Source organism: Syngnathoides biaculeatus, chromosome 8 (assembly GCF_019802595.1).
Source record: "Syngnathoides biaculeatus isolate LvHL_M chromosome 8, ASM1980259v1, whole genome shotgun sequence".
Taxonomy (NCBI): domain Eukaryota; kingdom Metazoa; phylum Chordata; class Actinopteri; order Syngnathiformes; family Syngnathidae; genus Syngnathoides; species Syngnathoides biaculeatus.
Window position 1 is genome coordinate 24,811,706 of NC_084647.1, and position 8,505 is coordinate 24,820,210.

Sequence of the window (8,505 nt, forward strand, 5' to 3'; positions counted from 1 at the left end):
TCAACCCTCTCTTACTATATTGTCCCACTCCCTTCCATTACTGTCCCCGCCTCCCTTTCTCTCTTTTTTTTCTGTCTCTCTCTCTCTCCCTCTCTCTCCCTCTCCCTCTCTCTCTTTCTCTCACGCTCTCTTTGCTGCCTTTTCCGCCTCAAAGTCACCACCAGTTAAACTCATTCCATGCAGTTACTTACTCCCCTATGATAATGTCATAACCATCGTCCCCGACTGAACAAGCATATGCATTAAACGGATCCAAAATGTTGTTATGTGCTCCGTCTCTACAACACACCTACCTGCCGCGTTTCAATTGAGCCATTGCTGTGGGACAATGGCTCCTTCATTATAAATACGTGGCCCCCATAACTCTGAACGGGATTTGGTTATAATAAATAATAAAATCATCTGTATGAATGGATGAGTCAGCGGCCCGTGAAGTCAGCCCAGTTTGCGTTTGTGATTGGATGGAAGAAAGGTGGTGGTGGTGATGGGGGAGGGGGGGGGTGGGCTTGTGTTTGTTCACTATTATACGGGAGAAGCAAGGTGCACCCGTCCTTTGAGGAATTTGTATTCATGAAGTTGGCCCATGAGCAAACGTCTCTTTTGGATGCGTCGTGCCACGTATTACCGCTCGAAAACTCTTCTTATTCATCACGGCGCGCGCAAAACACGCCAACCACACATCAATCACATTGTTTTCCTGGAGAAGACAAAATGTTATCGGCCGCTCAATTCATTTCTGAGACAAAGAGAATGAAATGAAAGGATGTGATGAGCACATTTGGGATTTGCTCACCATCCGACAAACACTTCGAAGAAATTAAATACGAATGTGTTTCAAAGTTAAATACAATTGAACTGTAATTTCCAAATTGACTGTACAATACTGCAGTGATTGTTTAGGTGTGGCGTGAGTACCACGTGTGGTACACAAGCTTTCTCAAGTTCTTCCCAAAATAGTGATTAAATCAGATATAATTAAAAACGGACATTTAAATACAATCAAACAACTCCTGGTTGTTAGGTGCAACATGGCAGACAAAATTGTATTGGTCTATATTGAAGATTAAACACCCTAAAAGTCAAGTAATTTGGAAACTGACCAACATCATCGGTAGAATTATGTGTGTGTGTGTGTGGGGGGGGGGGTCAGGACATTTTGTGGCGACATCTGAGTTGAATATCCATCCATCCATTTTCTTTGCCACTTATCCTCACAAGGGTCGCGAGGGCTGCTGGAGCCTATCCCAGCTGTCAACGGGCAGGAGATGGTTTACACCCTAAACTGGTCGCCAGAAAATCGCAGTCACACCTAGTCACACTCCCAATCACACCTAGAGGCAATTTAGAGTGTCCAATTAATGTTGCATGTTTTTGGGATGTGGGAGGAAACTGGACTGCCCAGAGAAAACCCACGCAGGCACTGGAAGAACATGCAAAATCCACACAGGCAGGTCCAGGATTGAACCCGGGATCTTATTCTGAATTTATATAACATGTCTGAGCTTTATTGACGTAAAACTGTTTTAAATTAGCACTGCCTGGACAGCTTCAGTTTGGTGTGGTGTTATTTATCTTCACATAGCATACCACATTTTAGCTTAGTTTAGCATTGCAGCACTTAGCAATACATTATACTGGCGTTCCGCATCCTTTCTTAATTATTTTACCTCATATTTGCAAAGTGTTCCATCTCGTCGGTCAACAAATCACAGTTTCTATCTCGTATACCTTAAAACAACTGAGGAACATGTAAAATAGTGCATAGCTCCAGAATGAGAGCCCAATAGGTGCTCCATTGGTTCACTTGTTGAGTCACCCTGTATGGTCATAAAGCATACAGAAAGTTGAAACATAAGGCTGACATCTTAATATCACATTTATGACCCCCCACTTTTAATCTCAATTAAGCCGTCGTACCTTTAATAACTACTACTCATGGTGTTATTATTATGAACACAGTAATCAGTTGAACCATTTAAAGGACAAATTGAGCTGCAAGCTGAAACTCTTGAGTGCATTACTAGCGACAGGACATTCTTCCACATGGGATCTGCGGCTCTACGAACTGCTGTCTGCTCCTCCGCCTCCTCCTCCTCCTCCTCCTCCTCTTCCTCGTCCTTCCAAACGCGAGGCGCTTCCAGCCTCCAGGTTTCCCATCCTCTGGAAAAGACGTCTGCCCCTGCCTCGTCCCGTCGACTTCCGCTGACGGGGGTGGAGAGAAACTTTTCAGCGCCCTCCTTGCAAGGCTATCCGCTCCTGCTGCCTCCAAGAATACACTACAGAATCCAAACAGTACTTTTGTTGTTTGAAAAAAAAAAAAAAAGATGTCCAGTGATGTAAACTGCTTCGATGCAAGGCATAATTTACATTTCAATAGTTGATAAAAAGAAACATGGTTGAAATTCAGACTAAGCTGCGATTAATGGAATGAAGTGGAATGGTTACATCACAATTCAGAGGATTTACATCAAATCTCAGCACGGAAGTGGGAAGATCCTGGGCCACGTTCAAGCGACGGCCTGACTACACATCATGTATAAACACCTCCATTCCCTGTGATGTGACCCCCCTGCAATCAGATGACTGAACTTTTGCAGTTTTGTTTGATGAATAGATTAAGATTAGCCAACAGCATTAGCTTCTGATCCCTGAGCTGGATTTCTTCGTGAAGTTGTTGATGGGATGGCAATTGAAGTATTTGTGTTTGAGTTTAATGATGGACCGCAGGGTCAAAAAACAAAACAAAACGGATTTTCCCCTCACAGAGCTGAGCAGCTGTGAATGTCTTAAATGAAAGCCCACAGCGCTATTAAAATTGACATGTCAAACCACTCCAGCAGCCTGTGTCAAGCATCTTTAGATATTTTCTGCTCATGTTTTTCTGGCGTTTGCACGAGCAGACTTCACAGCCTCTTCGCCTTCTTCCCCCACCGGGGCCGTTTTTCTCCTACTGGTTGGCCACTGCCTCGCATTACATTACATTGGGAGCAATTTTGACAGCCTTTCTGTCTCGAGCGCATGGCAGCATTGCATCGACGTTCACCACCCACTTTGTCATGCTAATGGGCGATGCTTAGCAAGGTGTCGAGCGGATCATTAGGGGCAATTAGTTCAGTCTGCAATCTCGACAAAAAGAGCTGTCGCGAGCCAAGCTGCCAGTCTGCTTGTCTAGAGATGCCTTAACTTTACTTAAAATGAATAATGAATAATAATTCAATTCAAATGTATTGAACAAAAGTTAAACAAACTTGCATCTGCCAGTTAAAAAAAAAAGAATAAAAATGGGAGGTGTTTACAATCTCAAGGCATACCCCAAAACACAAATGTCACAAAAGTGGATACATGGGTTAATTTTGGACCTTCCGCTATCTAGTAAAAGAACATGTACTTCTATTTCTCATGGGTCATTGAACAAAGATACGTTACATCTAAAATACATTTTTGGATAAATGAGGCGAAGTCAGGGAGCCACGGGTTCAATCCCCGACCCACCTGTGTGGAGTTTGCATGTTCACCGTGTGCCTACGTGGGTTTTCTCCCCGCAGCCCTTGTGAGGATAAACGGCTAATGGATGGATGGATGGATGGATGGAGGTGAAGTCAGATAGTTTTCTCCAGCACACCTGTCAGGCAACACTTGCAAACTTTTTCACGAATATGCAGTTTTATAATGATACCTTATATGCATAACGTTGCTCTTGAATGCAAACATTCCTGTGGCCTTAGTGAACCTGCATGGCTGCGTGGTGACACAACACTGCAAGGTTAGAGCGGTCGTCATTGCACATTGTTCTTCCTGCTGTGCAGCAAACAGCTTCTTCCTCTTCCTGAGCCAACTTAGCCGCCCTCCATCGCCAAGACACCGACACCTAAAGGTTGTTCCTAGAACTTCTCGAAATCGTTGTTGGATTAGGTCTGCGAAATGACGCTAATGCATGTACACAGAATGTCGCCAATTGTTTACATTATTTACAGAAACAATAAAGATTAATGATTTCATTTGTCTTTGTTTTTTTTTTTTTTTGCCAAAATTCGACCCGACTGTCTCCCAGAGGAGGGCATCACGAAGCAGGGTGAATCATGAAAGCAAAGTACCCCGATGGCCACAAAATGAGCAAAGATTGATGTGACAACACTTAAGGTGATTAATGCCTCGGAGAGTAATGTGACGTTCCACTGAAACATAGTTTCCTAAATGAACTTAAGGGTAGATACGTCATAAATCTGTAATGGAGGGGGGGGGAGGCATTTTTTGGCAGGAAGAAGCTCATCATTCGTGTAGCAGACATGATAGTCATTAGCATACACTAGGTAACCATGCTCAGGGTTATCGACATTATCGTGCAAATCAACATTAATCTCAAAATTGAAATTCGTACTAAGAGCAGTTATATTTGGAGGTGTAGCAATTCAAAAACATTTATTATGCCGTTTAGGTAACAAGAGACAAACACGCCACAACCTTGAGAATCTAATGCAGCAGTAAAATTTTAACATCTAAATGTTTTTTTCTCATGTAATATTACCCATCTACTTGAGTACATTACATCTATCTATCTATCTATCTATCTATCTATCTATCTATCTATCTATCTATCTATCTATCTATCTATCTATCTATCTATCTATCTATCTATCTATCTATCTATCTATCTATCTATCTATCTATCTATCTATCTATCTATCTATCTATCTATCTATCTATCCATCCATCCATCCATCCATCCATCCATCTATCTATCTATCTATTCTGATTGGGAGGCGCACACCTGCACCTCATGTTGGCTGATTGGCCCCGATGTATATAGGACCATGGGGACGACTTGTCCGGGGCCAGATCGTTGAAACTCATGCCCCGTTCCTGCACTCCTGTATCTCTGATCGTCAACCCGTGTGTACCGACCTCCGCCTGACTCCTTTGACACTCCTGCCTTCCCTGATCGATCTCCTGTGTACCGACTCCTGCCTGCCCGACGTCCTGACTATCTGCCTGCCCGAACCCCGACCGTGGAACAATAAACGTTTTTCCTGAATTACCTCTGCGTCTCCCGACTCCTGCATTTGGTTCCTACCTCCGTATCGATGGGTCGTTACAACTAGGGGCCTGGTTGATTCATTTTCCAAAGCCTAAAACACGGTTGAGAAAGTGTCTACGAAGGATTAAGGCTTGCGGAAGAGCGTGCATACAACTACGTGTGGACAATATCAACAAACACAAGGCTGTATGTTCGAAGGTAAGTGTGGGAGAAGTATCTTCTCTGAGTTTGATTTCATTATTATCAGTGCTTTATACATTGCACGAGAACAACTTTCACTTTGTTAGTGTATCACTGACCAGTGGAATGAAGTGTGTCATGTTTTATGCCGAAGAGTCAGGTTAGTGATACGCAAATGCGCGATGTCATGCAAGAGAAATGTCTATTTGCCTATGTGTGTCACATCCGACTTTTAAGACAGAGCACTGGGTTCCATAACGAGTCAAGTCAAATGAATACAGACTACACTGATATTACTCGTGATTTTCCAAGTAAAAAGTACTCACCCTGCTTTATATGCGCAGCACAATTCCACTATTTTATCCTGTTAGATTTCAATATGAAGTTTGTGAGGCGTCAAACTTTTATGCATCGATCGCCAACATTTCGCTGTAACTCTGACATTGCGTCCTGCTCCGTCCAAAATCTTAATTCCGTGTACATACCCTTGCGTGAAATAGCTGAGACCTCTCTGTAGAACTCTCTTGGACAAGTCTGACGCATTTGGCAAAAAAACATCCCCCAATATTATCTGGAATACGCAATAGAGAATCGACTTCAAACATGTTCTGTTCAGTCGCCATTTTGGAAGGTTGTGGGACATGGCTAAGGGGGCGGAGCTTAAGATCGTCATCGGGATAGGTCCATTGCACAAAACCAGTCACCAAATATCCAAACTGTAGTCCTTTGTCGTCACTACCAGCAGAGAGTCTTAAAGTTTACATCAAATGCATAATACAGTAATGGGATGAGGCAAGGTTCTTTTTATATATTTATTTAGTCGCTACTTCCAGGAAATACTTGGTGGTTCGTCACTACTTCGAAACATTATATCAAAGCCTAAATCTTGGGAATGACTTAGCAATCAGAGTAAAATAAATAAAACAATAATAACGGAAGTGGGTGATTTGTGAGGGTTTGGACAGAAAGGACAAAACTGACGTCTGAAAGTGGAGAAGGAGACAAAGACAAAATTGTTTCAGTGTTCACATACAGGGATGTGATTCAGTAGAATTATGTACAAAGACACACACACACACACACACACACACACATGCGCGCGCACGCATAAGCAAGGTCTGATGTTTTTTCATTCACCAGAAAAATATTCCACAGTGAGTTTTTATACTGATAAGATGTCATTCCTTTGTCCTGAGCTCAGTGTCTGTGGCCGAGGATAAGAAGTAAGGAAACAAGGACCATAATTACGATTTAAATGCTTTATTTCGGGAAATAACTGTTCAATACACATCTGCAGATGGGCAAGGGACTCGTTTTCATTTTAGAAAGGCTTTTTCGGAATATTATCAAACAATGTTACTGGTGTACTCCAGTACATGTCCAATGAAAGCAAAGTTTAAAACGGAATAATGAAGATTATTGTGAAAAAAAACATGTAATATTGTGACGCGATAGTTCAACAAAGCATAAAAGAATCGCTAATTCTGTGCGAGCAACTCTGAACTTGATTTGAATTCTTCTCAGAGATTATTTACATGTTTGGGTAACTACTCCTGTTTTGGTTAGCAAACAATTTCAAATGGGCTCAGCACTTAAGTCTCTCATGTTTGAATATTAATAATAGCATTTTTGAAGTGAGGTCACCGATTGAGGAAGATGGGTGTTTAGTTAAAATCCGGATCCTAACCCATCTGACTTTGGGGCAAGAAGCAGGGTAAACTCTGGACTGGTCCCCATGCGATCTCAGGGCACATTTGGACAAACAAGCATTAATTCTCAAATTCACACAGACAGAGAATTTATTGTATTCAATGAACCTAACATTCATGTTTTTGAACTCCCTAAAAAAATACCTCAGAACCTCTGGACTATGAGGCAGATTTGCTAATAACTAGTCCACCATGCTGCTCTCAAATGAATAATTTAATTTTCATCATATTCTTGGCTATCTCTTGAGTCGAGAATGATGGTCTACAGTTAACTCTTTTAAGTCATTTAATGGTTTAGGACGCCCAGTCCAGATGCAGACTCTCTGGTGTCAGACAGACTCTGGCTTTTCGGGTTCTGTTGTCATTCTTTACAATTTTTCTTGATTGTTTCAAATGTCTGGGTTCCCAAGTGGGTTCCTAGCTGGCCCAGTTGGCTCTTGCTGGTCCTGGATCTTCCCACTTAATCCATCCGATGGAGCAGCTTTGCAAGTTGGACTTGTGAGATTCTTTGAAATGTTTCTTCTTTCTTCTTCAATCAATCAATCGTTCTCCAACTCGAAGTTCAAAATAGAAGAGCTGTCCAGGAAGTTGAGTGTCGCCCACTTAAAGGATGTACTGGAAGGCTGGCCATACACAGCTGGTGTTAGGTTTTAAAAATTCTTCCCCAACCTGTTAAATACTGTAAAGCTGAAAGGACAAAGAGATTCTGGCTTGGTAGTATGCAAAAAAAATATATATTTCATATTTGCAAAAAACAAAGTCACTGACGAGTGTGTGCTACTTCTGTGCGTGTCTGTGTGTAGTTTAGAAAAACAGCATGCATTACGTTGCTAAAACTTTTCATTCACACTTCCACAAACATCAAATGCACTGATGAGGATTACAAAGGGGCATTAATTCGATGTACATGTGAACACACACATCAACGTGCAGATGCAAAACTGAGTTTTACTGGTCACGCAATCCCCACCCCCACACCCTCAAACATCATGAAACAAAAATGTGTAGTGCCACTTGCTCCATTGTCTTGACAGTTTTTAACAGCAGTTTGACTCATTGTTTAGCCTTGTCATGTCTAGCTACATACTCGGCCAATAAAGCCGATTCTGATTCTGATTGTAGACAAACAACCACCAATGAACACTCACATTAACACCTGTGTACAATTTAGAGTCTTCAGTGAACTTAACTTTCATGTTTTGGACAAAAGTGCACCTTTCAAAGGTAAACACAAACCATGTTGCTTATTGTGAGTATCTTATTGTGTGTCCTACATTGTCGTTGCAGAGGAATGGGGCCCAGAAGAAGGTATTCCTCCCCAGTCCAGATGCGTCCAGGTGTGGTCCGCTTTCTCGGCAGGTTGCCGTGAAAATGCATTCCCGGTGCAACATTTCTTAGGGCAAATAATAAAGTTTTACACCCTGCATTGGTAAAGTCATCATACGAGTCCGTGCGCTCCATTGCTGTTTTTGTGTGTATCAGGATGTGACTTTCTACCTGTTCGAGACATCTGTTCTCATTGATAGCCGCAGCAGGGGGAGCAGGAACAAGATCCTGAAATCTTACCAGGACATAGCCGGC

General features: G+C 42.2%; 1 long non-coding RNA gene across 1 annotated transcript; it reads right to left on the reverse strand.

Annotated features, from left to right (window-relative positions):
* Positions 1–6,558: 6,558 nt before the first annotated feature.
* Positions 6,559–8,505, reverse strand: LOC133505210 (uncharacterized). Its single transcript, XR_009796173.1, has 3 exons — positions 8,422–8,505; positions 8,199–8,317; positions 6,559–7,611 (listed from the first exon to the last, which is right to left on the reverse strand). It is a non-coding gene; the product is annotated as an uncharacterized LOC133505210 (long non-coding RNA).